Below are 21,013 nucleotides of genomic sequence, written 5' to 3'. Positions count from 1 at the left end.
CGGAGATACAGCTGTTAAAAATTGTAGTTATAAGAAAATTGTGGGATCATTCAATTTTAAACTCGTTTCTCCCGGAAGCTAGATTTATGAACTTATATCATAATAGTTTTTAAATATTCATATATTTTAATACTACTATTACTATTAAAAATTACTGTATTTCGTTTCATTCTCTCATGTCATTTATACAACAGAAAATAGAGTAATCAGAGTCAGTGATGTGGTTCAGATAATCTAGTTCTCTTGTAGGCAAGATTAAGTAGTGGGGAGCGGCATATACTTTAGAGTTGATCTTGCGTGATGTTATATACATACATCAAATTCACGACCCACTCGACATTCTGAATTAACTTTAAATGTGAATCATACGTACCTTCCCTGTTTCTGAAGCACGCGAATAACCATTAGTAGCTCGCACCACACTCAAGAAAAGAAACAATAGAAACAGACTAATACTCCCAGCTAGTCTAGTTGGTAGCGCTCTTGTCTTTGTTCTATAGGTCATGGATTCTATTCGCGTTGGGATAATCTTGAAATTCGATTGCATTACAGAGGTTCAGTTCCCACTTTAAACTCTAAATTCACCCGAATGTTGAAAATTAACACCTACGTTCAACCATATAAGCGTGAATATGTATTCTTACCATTAATGTGTATCATCTTACACATTTCAGTATATTTTGTATTTTATACAGCTTAATGCATATCTAAAGAGAACGTTGTTTTATACTGCGTTACTTGCGGAAATCTTTATCGATACTTAAAAAAAAATCATGGAAGGTATTGCCTGAGGCGTATGCAACCTGAAGTTGTGAATTACGTACATACGAAGGTGCTTCGAGAGGATGGCTTAGCCATCCGATCATTACTGTGAAAGTGAGCACTATCTGTTCTATTGTAGTGAACTACGTTAGTGAGTTTAACAGCTTCTTCAAGGGAAAGAAATATATATATTTTCAAAAGCATTGTTACATAATTACCGAAAAGTGTTATTCTGGTTTACGATATTGCGCGGTTAAATATTACTGTGGTGCTGCACAAAATACTTAAATCGGAAGTAAATATATATAATTATATACCAGTTTTGTCAATAGGTGGGTCATTGTACTTATTTGTTATTTTCTCTGATTTAAAGTGTTCATCTATTGAAGAGTAAATGTATATATATTTATTTAAACTATTTAGCAAAGCCCTATTAGAAAATTTTAAAATATATTTTATTGGCAGGAAATTAACATTATTGCATTGTATTAGGGTATATTTTGCAGATGTGTTAAACTTCTGAATTAGACTTACTGGAAGAACAGTTTTGGAATAGATATATATATATATCAGCTTTTATTTCTATATCCTAGTAATACCTCTTTGATTCTGAAATACAAGTTTCTGTTTTGCTAGTCTGAAATACAGATAATTATTACGGGCATATATCTATTTGCGATAGAAGGAATTTCCATTATTTTCCCTCGTTTAACAATTATCATTGTAAGGCTTGTCTCCCTGTATAAATACTTGTCCTGGTCATTAAAGGCCGGTGGCCCACTACTTAGCTATACCAAGGCACGTTACAATTGAGAATGTATAATTTTATAACTTGTCATGGATGTTGAGTGCTGAAAGTCAGTATATCAAAAACCTGTAATTAAGTATTACCCTTTGGTTAGTTGTTGATTTGCAATTATAGAGCCTACCATCATACCGGAGTCGAAATTGCTTTGACTCCAAAAACTAAATTATTAAAAAAAACACTATATTCTGACTAAAAAGAAGTGCATTTAGAATACTGATTCCAATCTGAAATTCATTTATCAATACCTCCTTTTGTTCCAGAGATTATTCGAATCTCCTTTCACCCCGAAGAAAAAATAAATTTGTGGCAAGTCTATTGACAATCATGATAAAACTTTCATAACATTTGCGTAAATTGTGGTTGCTGATTCCTAATTTGTCACTTTCCTGATATATGTAGTCTCGGTAGTGTAGTTACAAACGCTCGTCACTTTGGTGTCAGTGGTTCCGGGTTTGATTCCCGGTGAGGATACTTGGTAGGAAAGATATAAAATCCTGCTAGACAACTTCCAGAATGTTACCTAACCTAAAGGTAGAAGGCCGCTTTCTTCCTTCCTCATTCATTTCTTCCTTCCACACTTCCCCGGGCTGAATGATCGCCGAAGAAATTTATCCTTGAAAGGTGACGGTCCAAAATAGCAATAAACACTGAAAGCTCAGAAATATAATTTGCAATTGCAGTAATTCTTTCCTCATACTCTTTTTCGGCTCTCTATATATAAGTCTGTGGATATACGGTAAGAGTACATGACATCAGCAGTACCAGTATCAGTTTGGATCCCCCACTAGACTGTTGGGATACGTCTTACACAGCCTCAGTAATAAAAAATGCGTGAAAGTAAGAAACGAAAATTCTCAAGATACAACCTAATTTACCTCTGAAAGTATTAATAACTCCAAGTCAATTAATAAATCAATGACAACATCTCTAACAAATAACCTAGAATTCAGTATCGAGAATGTAAGGTAACACTATCACGCAGATTTCAAATATTTTCTTCCGTATTTGATATGTAGAATGTTACACAGTTATACCATTCTCACCTTTAAATATGTAATTCTGTAAAATTACTACATAGAATGAGACATTTGCAAAGGCCAACTTCTGAAACTACGGGTATAATCACCTTACCTGTGTTGTGATTCTTATTTTGTTGTTGTTTCCTTAGTTTGAATAGATAAAAGATTTAATTTTAAACCATGTGACTATCCTTAAGAGTCTCCACTACATATAAATTAATAAATAAGTCTCTAAAACGGAATAGCGAATAAATATAACTTAAACCACTAAAATTATTTCGCACTTTTAGCTGTGTGTGTTATTTTCTCCTATCATTGGAAGGTTATTAATATAATGCAATACATCGTACGTAGAGGTCAGCGCGGATATAAAATAGTGCATCCGCATCCGTACGTCGTCTGCTATTTCCATACCCACATCAGCACCCATATCTCAAATATCGTTATTTACGTCCGTAGTTAATGAGGTAACAAGTATTTGAAATTTGTATCTTCTATGGTAATTACAATTCTAAAATAAGTTCCCAAATTATAACAGTTGCAAATACTCTTTTTATACTTTTGTAAATACCAGGATATAATTTGAAGAAAACAGCTAAATTCTCACACGAGAGGGTCCCACAAGTAGTCGCTGAAATCTGATTGCCACATAGCACATCTGATAGAGCATCATGAGAAATGAACATTAGCAAAATTTAAGGTGCTATGAACCAGAAGGATAGGAGCTACGGGGCTCCAAAATTTGAATATCCAAAAAAATATAGCATGGAATTATGAATGTTTAAAGTAAATATTTTGAAAACCGTTAAAGCAATCAAAACTAAAGTTGCACAATATAACGAGAACACAATGCGCTATCGAAAACCATAAATAGTGTTGCCATAAGTGAAGCAGTGTTGCCAACTCAGCATAAAATATTTTGTTTGAAATAGCACTATATACAAGTGTGCACAGATTTGAAATGCACTACTCCTATTATCACTAAACAAAACAGTGTAGTGTAGTGGTACATTTTTGTACACAATTGGAGCTACGTGTGCTGAAAATGTACAATGGAGAAGTATGATAAATATGTGACAACAGATGGTAACAAAGGAATCTGGGTCTCATAGTACGAATTTTGTTTAAATGCATAATATAGATTGTATAACATAGCAAAATGTCAGCAGTGTCAAAAAATATTGATACATTTGAAAATCGAAATTGAGTGATGCCAATTTTACGTCCTGTGATAGCTCCGAATCTATGTAGGAGTGTAAAATGGGATCCAAATCACTATGCAAGAAAGAACAATGAAATGTACGGTGAAAAGTACAACAAAAAATATCCGAGGCGGGACTGGAACCCGCGATGCCTAATAAGTTGGTTGTCTAGCTTTCTTGACCACATGGCTATCCTGGCCGACTAGAATCGAAATGAGGTAGTAATAAAATAATTATATTTCCAATGTGAATATTACAGTGTACGAACATAATCATATGATCTGCAGAAGAGGAAGTAAAAGAATATGTCACTTATCACGAAAGACAGAAACCGAGAAAGTATTCTTCCAAATATTGATAAGATAATCGAGAACCAGTTTACAGAATTAGAAAACACGTGTTTCTTTTCCAGGGTGTATCATTTTGTCTGCTTCATTCCTCGAGGATTTTGCAGAAGTATAATGATACACCACTAGACTTCATGGTTATGTTTAGTGATAATAGTGCATTTCAAATCTGTGCACACTTGTATATGATGCTATTTGAAACAAAATATTTTATGCTGAGTTGGCAACACTGCTTCACCTATGGCAGCACTGTTTGCGGTTTTCGATAGGACGTTGTGTTCTTATTATTTTGTGCAACTTTTGTTTTGATTGCTTTAACGGTTTTCAAGATATTTACTTTAAACATACATAATTCCATGCTATAATTTTTTGGATATCAAATTTTGAAGACCCGTAGCTTCTATACTTCTGGTCCATAGCACCTTAAAATTTGCTCATTTTCATTTCTCATGATGCTCTATTAGATGTGCCATATGACAATCAGATTTTAGCGACAACTTGTGGGTACCCTCCCGTGTCAGTATTATGTTTTTCTATCCTAAGCCAACTACGCTAAACAAACTTCATGGAAACAAAAATACGAAATTAATGGAAAACACACTTACTTACTTAAGATTCCGTCAAATGGAGATTTCAGAAAGCAAATTGTCGAGCTGGTATTATCATACACATGATATCATTGATTTCACTTTAAAGTAAATCCTTTCCTTTATACAGCAAGTACCTTTGTTCAGAACACAAAGGCCAAATGTAGATAAAAGACCTCCCCAAGAATAAATAATTAGCCAGCTCACAAACTGTCATAAAATCAGATTAGCACTTCATATTAATTATAGAATTAAAATACAGAGAAAAGGTTAAAATAATTAACGAACATCAATTTTATTCTAGCGGGAATTTATTACAAGATAGTGTTTTGAAGAACGATCACTAAAATTCCTGTCTTTTCACAAAACACAGCCATTAGGTGAGAAGCAAAGCATATACCCGAAAAAATCTATAATGTTGTGAATATCCGCGCCCACGCTGACCTATGTACATATTCACAGGCTATACAAGCTAAATAGTATATGCCGTTTCGATCTCATTTCCAAGAACAAGCACATACAGGGAAATAACCTGTGTCTATTTCTTAACAAGCTTTCCCACTATATTGATGCACGGTTGTTGCCATGCCGTCAATTTTTTGGAGAATATGGTATAGTCATCTTTGGGGGTTTGTTTCAGAAAATGGATAAGACCACTTCCCAGAGATGATTTACCGGTTAAATGGTTTTCAAGAAGAGAATTTTTGAGGTCTGGAACAACAAGAGGTCATCTAAATCTCGTGAGTAGGGTGAGTGTAATGTAAGACCAATACCGTGATGAGCCAAGAATGAGTGAGTTGACAACTTTCGTACGGTGTGATGGTGCATTGTCAATATGGAGAAGGAAATCGTCGATTGTCATTTGGTGTCGTTTTTCATTAATCTTCCACAAAAGCTGTATCGAAATGAGTATGAAAATATAAGCCCGTAATTGTATCACCTTTAGGAACAGGATAGGTCAATATCATTGCCTGGAAACCCCGAAAGGTAGCGTACCCCACTTCCTCATTGGATTCCAACTAACTTTTTTGGTGAGTCTTTGTTTGCGCTGCATTGACTGCCTCTTTGTATCTGTGATTTATCCATGGTCACAAGACGTTCCAACAAACTGCATCCTTCTCTCTTGAAGTGGGTTGAATTTGCAACATCACATCGAATCCTTGCATCTTTTTGATGGTCATTAAGCATTCGTGGAACCAAACGGAAAGAAATTATCCTTAGGCAAACTTCGTTTGTTATTATTCGTTCTACTTTTCCCATTGTAGCCTCAGTGTATCACAAATCTAATGAATGATAACACGAATATCGTCCATAATGAAATTCTCAACACGGGCAATGTTAGCGTCAGTTGATGCTGTTTTTAGACGTCCAAACCTCTATGATCAATTTAACAACAGTTGCCCCGGCTTTGGACTCACCTACTCAGTTCCTATCAGTGTATTCTACAAGATCAATTTGACCACACAAGTCTCTAACTGCAAATGAATATCAGCTGCACAATGTCCAGCTGCAGTGCAAGTGAGCAATTTCTCACTTACCAGTTGCACTTCAACCGAAAATTCTTTGTCGTGGAGTAGTAACTGAAAGAAGTCTTACTCGGTCAGACACTGACTCAACTGCTGCCACCTAGTAAAAAAAACTTGCATTGCTAAGGGGCAAAAAATTGAGAGCTCTGACGCCACGGTTCCTTTCTAGAATGAAAATATTTTGACTGTAGAACAAAAAGACTTTTGGTGTTTACCTCGCAAAACAAGACAAATTGTACTTAAAATTTTTCATAACGTTTTAAAGAGAACTGCAATTATAAACGACTGTATATCTCTCAAATAACATTCTGAATAGATCATTTTATCACATGAACATCATTTTGTGTAGTTATCGTTGTTGATTCCACTTCAATTTTGACATAAGACTTCAGTATACCGTTGCGAATTTTCAGCTATTTAGATATGAGCAAATAGTGAAACGGGCTTGATTTGTTAGAGAGGGAAGAAATTAATATTGACGGGTACTGATTGACTGACATGAAATAACATGAAAACTATTCATGGAACCATCCATGACATTTCATCTGTCAAACAACGATCTTGAGAAATTTATAACGAAAAGCCTACCTATTTATTTCACTTCTTTACCACTTTACATGTCACATCAAAGCTGCTGAAAATTCTGTTAAATCACAGTCACCGTAGGTTTCTTCAGAAGAGTGTTTTAGCTTGAGATGCGTATATCTGAGCAAGAAGTTTGGAAAAGTCAATTATTCCAACTTTCGTAATAAATATGAATACGATCCAACAACTTAAGAAAATAGTATCCAAAGGTAGAATGATAAGGATGGTCATGGGCAGGAGTACTCTAACGGGGGTCCAGCTAGTTCACACAGACCCTCAAAACTTCGTTACTCATCATATATTTGAACAGTTTCTCAATAACACTATACTTGTTTAACACGGAAAAGATGGATGAAGTATGACAATTTGATGTTACAGTTCATCCGTACTAATTTTCTTTTGAAAATATAGGTTTCATTATTTTATCAGTATGTATCGTTTTTTCGGCTGGAGAATGATACCCGTTTAATACTACACACACACGTTTGAACAATTCGATTCCCAACCCCTTCCAACATAAACTTCTGGGGGTAAGCATGAGCAATGGTAGATTCTGATATGCAGATATCTTCTCGCGGTATGTTCTCGACGGTTTTGGGAAACAATGATGGATCTAGCCTGGGGCCAGGGGGACCTAGGAACTCCAGTTGTTTAGTGACAAAAATAATTTAAGCTATTATTTATATATTTTGCAAGTTTATAGTAATCTCATGACATATCCACCTTAATCTGTATTCTGGGTGCCTCCCTCCAGTTTGCACCATGTAGATCAACTTGTGCTGGAAACCAGTAAAGAGATGCATATCTTTTAAATTGGTTTCATAAATACGCAGTATATTTAAATATAGAATATAATTTTAATATTCTAACAATAAATTTACCAGAGAATTATGATTATGATATTTTCAAATTGAGATCTGTTTGTTGACTATTATATTTGTATTAAATCACAAGTTCTGTGAAATTTTAAAAGTTTTCTACACAATGTATCATTTCGAAATTTCTTCCTTAGTTGACACCTAGCAACAAATTGTGATTATTCATCAATTTGCAAGAAAAACAATTATTATGCATCTAACAAAGCTTTTTAACAACTGATAATATAAAATCCATCTTATCAAAACAGTAAAATATGTAAAATTTAAATAAATATACACAAAAATATAACATAAATAATTCATTTCCCTACCTACACAAGAGGAAGTCACCAGAACGGATTTGATATTAATTTGAAATGATCTTAAAAAGACTGTTGTCCAGGGAGTAATATACTTAAACTATTCTTGTTAGAGTAGAAACATCTCATCCAGTTCCTTTCCAGGTGGTAAAGTGCCAAGAACCGTCTAGGTATTGCCACGTTGGGTAGAAACAACTATACGCTGTATTAGAAAAGATGTGGAGAAAACTTCTCCGGTAACGCAAAAAAATACGTCTTAATACCTCCCTAATAAATTCAAGACTTCTTGGTCCCCAACCGCCACTAGTCTCAATAACAATAGGAGTGAAAACACAATTTTCGAGAAGGTTGTTGAAATGAAATCTTTTAATTTTATGCTGGTTAGGCTAAAGGAGACGGTTTCTTTGTTTTCAACTTCTCTGAGATTAGCAACAGCTTCAGCATTTATTAAAGATAGAGGGTGACTTGAATGAGCGTATGTCTCAGTGCATATAAAGTCCCATAATAGGTATATTCCCCTCATCTATGGACCATTGCCATACCAACGGGTAGCTTTCCATCTAAACGACAGTAACCAGAAGTTTCATGTATTAAGGAATTCCAGGAGTGTTTAGGACTCGTAGTATTATATTATTAACTGAGGTGTGTCGATTTATAACTATCAGCGCTTTTTTGCATGAAAGGCCATGCAGGCCACGTTGGTTAACTTGATCACCGCAAGCTCGACATCATGAGGCTCACAATCAGCTAAACCTAAATGTAAGGCAACAGCAATTCGAAAGGTTTCATTTGATAAATGAAGGCCTAAAGGCGGGGATGGTATTGCCGCCAACCATGCAAACGCTTCGGGAGATGAGGTAGCAATGAGCTTGACTTTATCTTCCGGAACAACAACAGATTGTAACAGATGATTCTGTGAGTGAGTTGCTATTGGAATATACCAAGATGTGACTGATAAATCCTTTTGCTAAATTCTGAGATGTTTGTGTCTACTAAGCTTGCCCACCTATTAGAGCCTCCCTGAAATGAGCCATCTGGGTCCAAACAATAATCTTATGGAAGAGGAGCTTCGATTAAACAAAGAGATCCGTGGTAAGACGCTAAGAATGTAGGAATTGCCATATCCACAGCTTGTCGAATGCCAAGGCAAAATGTTAATATGCTTGCATCCAAGAGTTGCCATTTAAGGAGCACTTCAGAATTGGTTCAAGACCAATTTTCAGAACAATATCATATTTTTCCAGCAAAGAAGTCTCGTGCCAAGATGGAAAGCAGCGTAAAACATAGGTTAAGCGAAGGATTGATAAAGATGCCCGTAAAATGCAAAAAGGTTGAATGAGCTGAAATTGAGGAAAGTTGAGACCAGAAAAGTTCTAAATTATATATTTTATTCAATAGCACATTAGTGAGTGCTTCAGTGATGAGACCAACATCTAGAAGGTAAGCATTCTGAGTGGTTAAAGGAAGCATACATGGAACAGCCTTATTAAATGTAAAGATTTCGTAGAATGTTGTTTCATCTGATCCAAGACAACCAACATAACGCATTTAGAAAACGTAAGACGTAAACAGACAAGAGATGCCTTCTCTTTTATTTGTATTAAGGATGAAAGAGTCACCTTGGGTTCACCGTACATTGTTCCATCGTCTAAGTATCAAATGTTTAATTTGCGTCCAGAGATTTAACTAAAGACTGGGTAGTTACAGCGGAAAGTGCTGGGCTCAGAGGATGACCTTGTTGTACACCTCTCTGAGACGAAATCTTGTTTTCGATGAAAAACAGTTACTTGATGGACCATAGCATTAATAAACGTAAGGATAAATCGAAGGAAACATTTTCATCACTGTGGCAAGCGTAGTTTCCACTCGAAGCTCATTAAACGCGTTACGAAAATCCCACTTTACGACCACCTTATTAGCACTGTGATTAGAAGCGAAATAATTACAATTAATTATTTTAGAAATTCTCATAAAATTTCATATACATCACAATCTGAAACAGTGTTCTATTAAATAAACTTAATATTTTAAAAGGATCAACTTAGAAAAAATCCAGGGTTTTGTTCCACTCTATTTAAAATGCATTATAAATGCATTTGATAGTAGATCACAGATGGTAGTACAGTGTTACTCTTTTATTCTTGAATACATTTTAGCTTCCATTAGTGTAGTTTTGCACTAAATAAAGCAAAGTTACAAAATATAAAATCCTCTAACAAGCTTTAAAACAAAATTAGATTATTTATTTCTGTATTAATTGTCTATAATTGGATATAGGTTTTTATACTATATTTTTTTTTTCCAAATGTACTTATAACAAAATAAAGTCAATTATACTGATAGGATCTTATGCACAAAAGTAAAACCGAATTTTTGACGGAGCGCGTTAGGAGCTTCTTCAAACGAAGCACCTAAACGTCTTAAGTACACCCTCATTTAATTTGCAGTAGGCGAATTCCTCATTTAATATTTTTCAAAGCAAAATTCACAGCTAACACCTTATGAGGCATGAGGAAGAGAATAAAGTGAGACAATTATTAAAAATATAAAAATTCAATAAAGGGATTCATACGTAATTATCATACGTTTCATATGTAGTAAATGGTTTAACAAAGTCTTAGCAATACTCATAACTTTTTCATAGTTCAATGTTTATGGATTGTAAAATGTGTGAATTTTCTGTTTCGAAATATTCTAAGACTCTAAAGAATATTGTTTTTTAATTTCCCGTCTCCACAGCCTCCCACCACACACACACATGGACGGTTATAATTTCCTGTCCGTGGTGTTATGTACTGTAGTGTGACGACGCGTAAGATTTATAATGAAACACGCCGAAGGTGCTGGGTCAAAAACCCACACAAAATAATTTAAAAGTTTTATACGTAAAAGCTTTGTACGCCATAAAGACGTGTTAATACGATAATCGACACAAAACCAGCATAGAGTTCTGCAAATCATATAAATAAAACACAATTTTTAATAATTAAGATATAGTATTTTAATGATCACTTTAACACTGAAAGTCAAAACATTATACAGTCTTTCAGAATAGCACTGAAAGTAAAGCAAGTTCTCGAAAAGTTCTATTAATTTTATATCTATTATACAACATTCGCATTCTACCATTCCCGATTTAACTTCTGAATGTTCATTTTCTTTATTCAGAATTGAATTGAACAAAATATAATGTATAAGTACAGCTTACCAGTAGTTCATTTTGGCATACCATAACTGGAACAGACAATTTAGAACAGGGGGCGCAGTGGCTCAGTGGTAGAGCGTTCACCTCCGGTGCTTGGGGTCCCTGGTTCGATCCCAGCTCGTGCTCGTGGGTTTTCTCGGGGTTCTCCCGTTTCCTCCCACTTTCTTCATTCCACTATTTCATTCATTTCTCATAATCACCGTCTTCTTTAGCCTAACCGGCATAAATGTGGGACGTAAACCTTAAAGATTTCATTTCATTTACAAAATATAGAACATTAGGCACCTCATGTGACTTCGAAATCTTCCAGAAAGTATGATACAGACGTGTTAAATAGACAAATCCTTATATCCATACATAACTTCTTATATGGCTATTAAACTTTTTCAATACAAATCACCACTACACAATTAATAGCTTCCCAACAATTTTAAACACGTAGAAAATGCTTTATAACATTCAGAAACTATCTCTTAAGAAAATAACTGTTTTGTCGGAGGCCACTTAAACAAGTAGTTTTATAAATGCACGTATTTTGACTTTTATTCAGTTACATGTTACCTAAGTTTCCTCCAGAATGCTAATGGCTTCCCAGCCACCTGTCTCGACCCACAAAGCGTTCATAGTTATCTAAGTCTCCGCTTAAGTTTCGGGGCGCTAGCAGTAACTTTTTTATAAGGTAATGTGACTTTCCTCACAACATATTACAGTAGAAAACAGCAAAATATCCGTTATAGATCTAACTTTGTAACCACTTACACCTACAGAAATGTCATCACCACTACCAATGACAATAAGTCCTAAGGATACAATGAAGGTCATTCAATAAACGTCAATATCAGATCGTTCGTTTTATGACAAAGTAATCCTTAAACAAAAGTTACATCCATACCAGTGGGCTGACAACTTGTCACCTATAGTAACCTTAAGCAGAAGGCCATATTGAGAATTCGCAAAAACGTGAGCTGTTCAATTTAAATAAATATTAATATTGAAAGAAGAAATTGGCAATTGATGGGCAGACGACAATGTATTAAAAGTGTTGAAGGTCTTAAGTGGTATGTAGCGTGAAAAAAATTCAAACAATGGTGAAGCCCTTCAGCATTACTTATTCCAAGTAATGAATGGCCTGTGAAGAAAAGGAGATATGGGGATTCTATTTCTACGAATAAATATGACTCAGTATTACATAAATGTCCCCATATTTTTACTCTCTACTCATATTACAATCTAAAATATCAATTGCTTCCAAAATTATGGTTAAAGGGTAATTTTGAATCAAGTCTTTTACATCACAAATAACATTCTTTTTAACTTCCTATGGATATTCACCGATACAAAGGGAAACTCTGATAACGAGATAGATAATAATGGTGGAATGAGGAAAGTGTGAGCAAGGGAGAACCCCCATAAATCTTACACACATAAATCCTACTTGGCGGGAGCTCCAATTGAAACACATGCCTATGTTTCAGATGTGAGCGCTTCACATTAAGTCAGTGCGACCTACGCTGTGTATTGTTTACACTTTATGTAAAGAACGACATTTCTTATCCACCATTGCTATTTTTCGTGTCCTACAGGTGTAATCCTGTTCTGCTTAATGACCTTCCACCACTTCGTAAAATATTTTGGATCTCATCTTTAAACAGAAAAGGAAAACCTCTTTCGCCCTATTTTCGCCAAACGGTATATTTAGAAGAGAGGATTTTAATAACAATAATTATTTTTCTGACGATTACATTGCTTTCAGAGGTTTTGATTTTCGTCTATCAGTCCGTCATTCCTAAAATTAAATTAGCAATCATGGAGCACCATTAGTTTACTACGAGTATATATACGTGATGTCTACTATGCTCTAAAATTTCACCGATGTTTGTTCACTGCCATAGGTGATAGTGTACATCGTACTGATAACTGAAAAAAAAGAAATAACTTGCTTTTCTCTTCTTCCCCCTTGTCCATCTCAATCACCCTACCTTAAGACACTATTTACTTAAACTGTTGGAACATATTCAGATTTTATTACGAAAGTTGGAATAATCAACTGTTCCGAGATTCTTGCTCTGATAAAATCATCTCTAGCTAAGATTACCATACATACATATCAAGAAACCTACAGTGAAGTGGAAAACCAGTGAAAGGATAGGTAAACTTTCACTAATATAGTTCTGTAGCTCAGTTTCTGCAGATGATATGTTAGGGATGTTCCGTGAATAGTTATGTGATGTTATTTGATGTCGATCAGTGTCCACTTCAGTATTAATTTCTTTTCTTTCTGAGAAATGAAGACGCCTGCGCTATTAGCTCATATTCGCACAGCTAGAAAACCATAACGGTATTGTTAACTTTTAAGTCAAAATTGAAGTAGGTACAAGAACGATAACTACACACAATGAAGTTCTTGTGGTAAAGAGATCTTCTGGGAATAACAATTTTTGCCAGAGACAGAGTCGTTTATAATTGCAGTTCTCTTAACAAAGTTGTGCGATAACTAATGAATAACTTGTCAGTTTCTAGCAGGAGAACACCAAACCTACGTACCATTATGTCCTATAGTCCACACTTTTTCATTTTAGGAAAGCAACTGTATCTTTGGATATATTTCGTCTTTAAGCAGTGTAGGTTTCGTGTACTAGGTGTTTTTAATTGAGTCACATTGCCTGAATGAGTAAGATGTGTTTCTGATACTAGCCGGGAACATGGAATTTTCAGTTGAAGAACAATGGGTAATTATGAAATGTCTCACACATTTGGACATTGTTCAACCGATATTCATCGGCAATTGGGGAATAGGTGTGGTGATAGTATATAGCCACACTATGCCTCAGTTCGTATATGTTTTCAGGTATTTTAACTATTACGCATATTAGAAATAGTTTCACTGAAACTGCACGAACCTCAAATTCTAAAACACCATCACATTTCAAAATCATACATCTAACTGTCAGTGCGATTATCTGAATTGTATTATTTTATAGAACATCTGCATGAAAACTTTTAACATCACCATAGCAATCAAACAAAGATATATAGTTCATTCTACGGATATTACTTACATTATTTCTTTCTTGTTCTATTTGATGACAAATGTTTGAGCACTGTTGCAATTATTACCAACGAAATAAAGTAGATCCAATCTAATCCGTCATTTTGGGGACTAGGGATATGGTCAGAACGCAAGATGGTCGGATTATCGGAAAATATAGAAAAATACGGATTTACTGTAAAATAAACAATCCTTGAACTCAAAAATTACTGTATTTGTCTCAACAGTAAAAACAAACTATCAATAAACACTAAAAACTGCACAATACAGTACCGTAAATATGGACAACTAAAGGAATAATAAAAGAGATGAGAGAGTTCTAAAGCGGATATGCGGTAACAGTAAGTAAACAACAATGCCACAACGATAGTAAACAACAATGAGCCTATTGAGTCACCGGCAAGCCGGGACAAATTCGGCTCGAGTACGGTGGGATCAACCTTATCAGTGGACTAGCTGAGGAAGGGGGGGGGGAAGACGAAAGGGGTTATACTGTAAAAATACAAAATTATCATTGTAAGGATTCTTGTAGAAGAGTTGAGTTGATTTTAGTTTAGCGTCCCTTTCAGCAGTGAGGCTATATGAGACGTGGACCTACTGATTAACGTGGAATCCGAACCACATGAGCTCCCACCGGGAATCGAACCCGGGTCTCCCACGCCAAAGGCGCGTACGCTAACCGCTTAGCCACGGAGGAGCTTCTTGTAGAAGAAAAGCACTGTTAGGAAGTGTGTGAGTATGAGTATAATGAAGTGCACAACGAGTGTGAAAATCGACCAGAAGTCTCGACGTTCAAAAGTATCATCGACTGACGCTAACATTGCATGTGCTGCAAATTTCACTATGGAAGATAGGCGTGCCACAAATGCAGATAATTCGTGATACACTAGGAATAACAGTGAGGAAACTAGAACGAGTAATTACAAACGAACAAGGCCTAAGGAAAGTTTCTTCTTCCTGGGTTTCACGAGAGGAAGGACTCGATCAAGTGATGAGAATTTGACATATTTTAGAAAAGAGGGATGCAATTTTTTCAAAAGTGTTGTGGCAATGAAAAAATCACAGATTCCATTATCGAAAAAGTAAACATTCAGTCGATGCAGTGGAAACACAGATTCAGGGGCCTCTCGGAAAAGATTTCGTAATGTGCTGTTCTATGAGAAGACGGTGTACGTTTTCTTCTTTAATTTTCAAAACGTGATACTGTCACACCCTGTTCCGAAAGATCATAAAAATGCCTTCTAGTAATTTCGTACGCTTTTGAAAATAGAACGTGTGCCAAAACTCACTGTAAAATCACCACAGATAAATGAAAATGTCTTCCTCCACATGGACAATGCACCGCTACACCGTGCTGATGTGACCTCATTATTAGATGACTACTGGAATGAACTTCTCCCACACCCACCCTTGTGTGTGCATGTTGATTTAAAGACATGGTGCATACCTGCATATCATGGTAAAAATTGGCTTGTATCCAATAAGTAAATCTTAAGAAAACAACAATTAAATCAAAACCCAGTCTAACCGAATTACAAATGTAAATTCAGAATACTCTATGTGATCTGAAAATCATTTCTCTATTCTCTTTTCCTTCTTGACATTAGTTGAATCTCCTTTCACCCCAAAGAAAAGAATTATAAATTTCTGGCGACACTACTGACAAATGTGATAAAACCTTGATAACATTTGGGTAAATTGTGGTTGCTGATTCCTTATTTGTCACTTTCTTTCTATGTGTAACTCCGCGTGGCTCAGTGGTAGAGCATTCGCCTCTGGTATATGGGTACCCTGGTTCAATCCCAGATTGCGCAAGTGAATTTTGTAGTGAACAAACAGCGTGTGCGTGGGTTTCCTCGGGGTTCTCCCGTTTCTTCCTTCTTTCTTCATTACACTATTTTATTCATTTCTCATCATCACTGTCTCCTTCAGCCTAAGCGGCATAATCGTGGGACGTAAAACTCAGAGATTTAATTTAATTTTCTGCGTGTCGTAGTCGCTAAGTACCGGTACTTCATTGGTGCGAGGTTCCAGGTTCGATTCCCGATGTGGATATTCGATCGGAAATAAAATCCCTTCCAGGCCAGATATCCTGAATGCGATTTTTCCTAGAATTTCCTCATTCATGCTACGGAAATGCCGGAATGGTACCAAACATAAAGCTCTAAAGCCGCTTCCTTCCTTCCTCACTTCTCCGGAAACTGTGATTCCCGAGATACGTCATTCATCACACGTGACTGAGTAACATGGCCATATACGCTGAATTAGTGCTCTCAAACGGGTCGAGTCAACTCGGGTTGGGTTGTCGAGTCGAATCAGACGGGTCAGCTCGAATCGGGATGTCGTGTCACTCAACTCGTGCCGATTTATCGGATCGGGTCAGCTCGGATCGGGCTGTTCGGGTCGGGTCAATCGGGTCAGCTTGGGTCAGGTTTTCGGATCGGGTCACCCGGGTCATTTCACTTTGGTCAACTGAGTTTAGGTTGAGCTTAAACTCGGCTGGAGTCAAAAGCTGCTGTTTTTCACTAGCTGCCTAACTAAAAATGGTAATTTTCAATTGATTTTGTAGAAACCATAAGTCTATTTTGAACACTTGCAGCCAGTGTTTTTATGGTAAATGCATATTTTTGTACTTGTGTGTACTTTATTTTTAAAATGTGGAAGATTGATTTTACCGACCGACTGTAATATTAATTTCTACGCCAATATGGAGCCCGGATTTAGAACAAAACTAGAAATTGTTTAAGCAAGGCCAAAAGAAAGATTGGATATGGACGACGAAGCCCAAAGGGGGCGCGGTGGCTTAGTGGTAGAGAATTCACCTCGGTAAGTAGTGTCCAAGGTTCGATCCCAGCTTTTGCTAAGTGGGCTTTGTGGTGGAGAAACGTCGTGTAGTGGATTTTCTCGAGGTTCTCCTGTTTCCTCCCACTTTCTTTATTCCTCATTTCATTCATTTCTTATGGCCACCATCTCCCTTAACCATGGTGCAGAATCGAGGGACCTTAAACTGAATATTTCATTTCATTTCACCAAGCCCAAGAACATCGATACAAGAACAAGATAAAGATTGAATATGCAAGACCAAGTACATAGTAATCTTGCTCTGGGCCTTGTTTTGGTGATCACCAAGTCCCGTTGAGCATATTTTCTTGCTTTCCGTATAGTATGAAAGATCATAATCAAAATCACACTTGGTCTTCATTTGTACCGATGAGGCGAGCATTCTTGGCTCTTGTATAGCATGAAAGACCACCAAGACTACGAAATGCAGGACCAAAACTTTTATTTATTTATTTAACAATCACCAGATACAGCTCAGAGGCCATTTTACACTGGATATCCAACAACAACAATAACAATGGAAAGGATTTGGGAAGGTATCGGCCAGGGCCTGTTTAGTAGGTACCATCCCGGCATTTGCCTGGTAGCACTGAGGGAAACCCTGGAAAACCTCAGTCAGGATGGACGGTAGCGGGATTCGAACCCACGACCTCCCGAATGCGAAGCCAACGCTCTACCACTTAAGCTACTTCGCTAGGTAGACGGACTTGACTGCAAGACAAAGAATAAGACACAATATTGATGACCAAGACCCAGGGAGTGAATTGTTTGAATTTCTGTTGGGCTGAAAGTGGTGAAATAAAATTAGTACTTTTCTAATTAAATATCATACTGTATTTTTAAATTTTAAATTACAAAATTCATATTATGTAACTTCTTACGTGCAACTATATATACTGTAAAATACGTTTTAATTACCGAGAAAGAGAAACCAAAGTGCCACGGGTCCCGGAAGCATAAGAACCTATTTTGGAATGAAAGTTGAAGGTTGGAAAAAATCACAGGTTTTCTCCCGTTTCCTCGACTCTTATCATTGTAGTTAAACGATTTCCTTTTGTCTCCGCCAAGAGACTCTTCCTACTGCCTTCCGCGTAGGTGAGAACACTGACCTTGAAAAAAAATTCGTCACATAGAACTAAAGCAAGAAAAAAATAAATTTCTCTCACGTCCGATATTGGTATCAGTTATAAAAAGAAATAACCAAACCTCAAAAGTGCCAAATATACCCTAAGATGCATATTGTTGAGGCATGTCATTGATTTTATTCAAAAAGATATTATTTTGGTAAAGGAAAGTATATTTAATAAAATTGAATGTTAAGAAACTAAGTGTTATCACGTAATGTAAACACGTGTGTGTGTTTATGTGTTGACATCAATGTTGTGTGTATGTAATGAATGTTCTACGGCTAGACGCTTGGTTGTCAATTTGTAAGATATTGTAATTTGTATTTGTAATGTTTTGAATTGTCATCAGATTGTCACATTGTAACATTGACACACTTTGACTGTGATATAATCGTTGAGTTCGCAGAAATTTGTAAGTCTGAGAATTTGATCACGATGTAATTCGGGTGAAACCAACGTTTTACCAATAGCTGAGATATACAGAAAGTCGACGAGAATGAATTCCAAGATGTCTGGAATCTTCGTATAAAACCTTATAGTTTTTAGAGATTGAGAGCAGTCTCAAGGATCAGTCTCTGAGGAGTAATCTTCGAGCATTTGTCTCAGAGTTCAGTCTAAGAGATCATCGTACGCCGAATAGTAACATAGTTGCTCATGTCACAGTAGTCACTTCTCTGTGATTCTACGTCCAGTATTAGATCAGGAGATCTAATAGTTCAGCAGATCATTATAGTGGATAATGGTACACAATAGTCAACCATTCTAGACTATTGGCAGCAATATAGAGATCGTCCAGAACATCGATAGTAGTTCCAGTCATCAGCTGTATAAAGGTACGTGTATCTCAGCTATGTTTGAGTTCATCGTGGTTAACTTCCTAGCTGCTTAAAGATATGTGATCTTGCGATTATATTCAGTCGACGATCAATCACAACAATACACAAGCTTAATGAAAATACAAAGTTTTAGTTCAAAGTCAATTAATGTGGTTTCTTTCCGTCATCCTGTACCTACTCATTCTAGATGGTGAGTAGCAGCGATCTTCGACTGTCATTTTACATTTCATCCCCATGCTATATAGGCACGACGGTGGAAGGTTGTTATGGTGGAGATGCTTTCGGTTCGAGACCCGGGATGTGGATTGTAGAGTAGTTCGCACCAGTTTTATGGTGAAGATATTTTGGTTCGATTCCCAAATAGTGCTAAAAGTAGGTCGCACCAAACTTATGGTGAAAATAGCTATGACTCGAATCCCGAAACGGAATAATTTTAGATTTAAGAATATATTTTATTAGGTTATGGTTAAGTTCGGTTTATATTTAAGTAATTTAGTATGTTAAGAGTTTGTATTATAATCGTTCACCACTCAAAGACGAGATATGGTTCGGATCTCGAATGACTAAAGGCAAATTGACTCAAGTAGAATAAGTAATACGTTAACCCTCACCACCCACCCTCACTTCGTAAATTAAAGTTGAATTAAGTATTAATTTAAATGAATGAAAGAACTGTGTTGACTAGAGCACAGAAAGCGAGTAAGGGAATAAATATTGATGTGAATTTATTTGGTGTGAGGACACCAGAAAGACAAAATACTGCTTGTAGTCACGATAAAATCGCGAGTCCTAAAATTGTTTTGAGTAAAGAACCAGTTTTTAATTTCCCAAGTAGTCCGGTGACGAAATTTGTATCGGAAGACTTTCCGTCAATCATAACTTTAGATCCGAAATTAGTAAATAGTGAAAATAAGAATTTTACTATGGCGTCTAACATTACGTTTTACGCAGATATTAATAAATTGCCTAAATTCGATCTCAAGAACGATAATGACATCGTGTCGTTTTTCGATGAATTCGACGATGCTTGTCAAATGGCAGGCATCGCCGAAAGCAAACGAAAGGAGTTACTGCCCAATATTTTCAAAGGAGTAGGGAGGCAATGGATAAAGTTGTTCCTGAAACGGAGAAACATGGCAGAAATACAGTATAAACAATTGCAGTCTGAAATAGTAGACGAGTTTACGAAATCTAATGTAACTATAGACATTGAAGATAGAATTAAGGAGCGGTTACAGCATGAAGACGAAGCTGTAATTAATTACGTTTATGACATGCTCGTTCTTTGTGAACGACTAGATTCAAAAATGAATGATATCAAGAAGATAGGTATTATAGTTGGAGGTCTACATCCATACTATATGGAAAAGGTAGGAACGCGTGAATATTCTAGCTTAGACAAATTCGTGGAGGATTTGCAAAAGATAGAAAAGAATAAGTGTAAAATAGCAAAGCGTGTGAAAAAGGAATCCGGCAAAGTTACAATTAAAGATCTTGTAAAGAAAATTAGAGAGCAGGTAGAAGATGAGGAGAGCGGATCTGATTCAGATCATGTGGTTGTAAGAAAACATAAAGAAGAAAGTAAGATTAAACAGGAACCTCCGAGTGTTACACAAATCGCGGAATTAGAAAAGAAAATAGACAAATTACAGTTAGCATTGTCGGCAAAAACACAAGACGACGAGAAACAAGAGAATAACGCGAGAAAACAAGGAAAAAATCAGTATTATAGGAATAATAAGCAGAATAGAGGTGGTTATCGAAATAATTACCGTGGAAATGGAAATAGGAATAAGAATTGGCACAGAAATAGTGATAGGAATCAAAACAACAATAGAGGTAATAACCGTTATTACAGTAAGCGTGGGAATCGAGGAAATTTTTGGAGAAACAATAGAGGACGTGGTCAGCAAGGAAACTGGCAAGGGAATTGTCAGAATTC

This window comes from Thermobia domestica, chromosome 3 (assembly GCF_964235325.1).
Source record: "Thermobia domestica chromosome 3, izTheDome1.hap1.1, whole genome shotgun sequence".
Lineage (NCBI taxonomy): Eukaryota > Metazoa > Arthropoda > Insecta > Zygentoma > Lepismatidae > Thermobia > Thermobia domestica.
The sequence above is the reverse complement of the archived record's forward strand: the minus strand, read 5'-3'. Positions refer to the sequence as shown.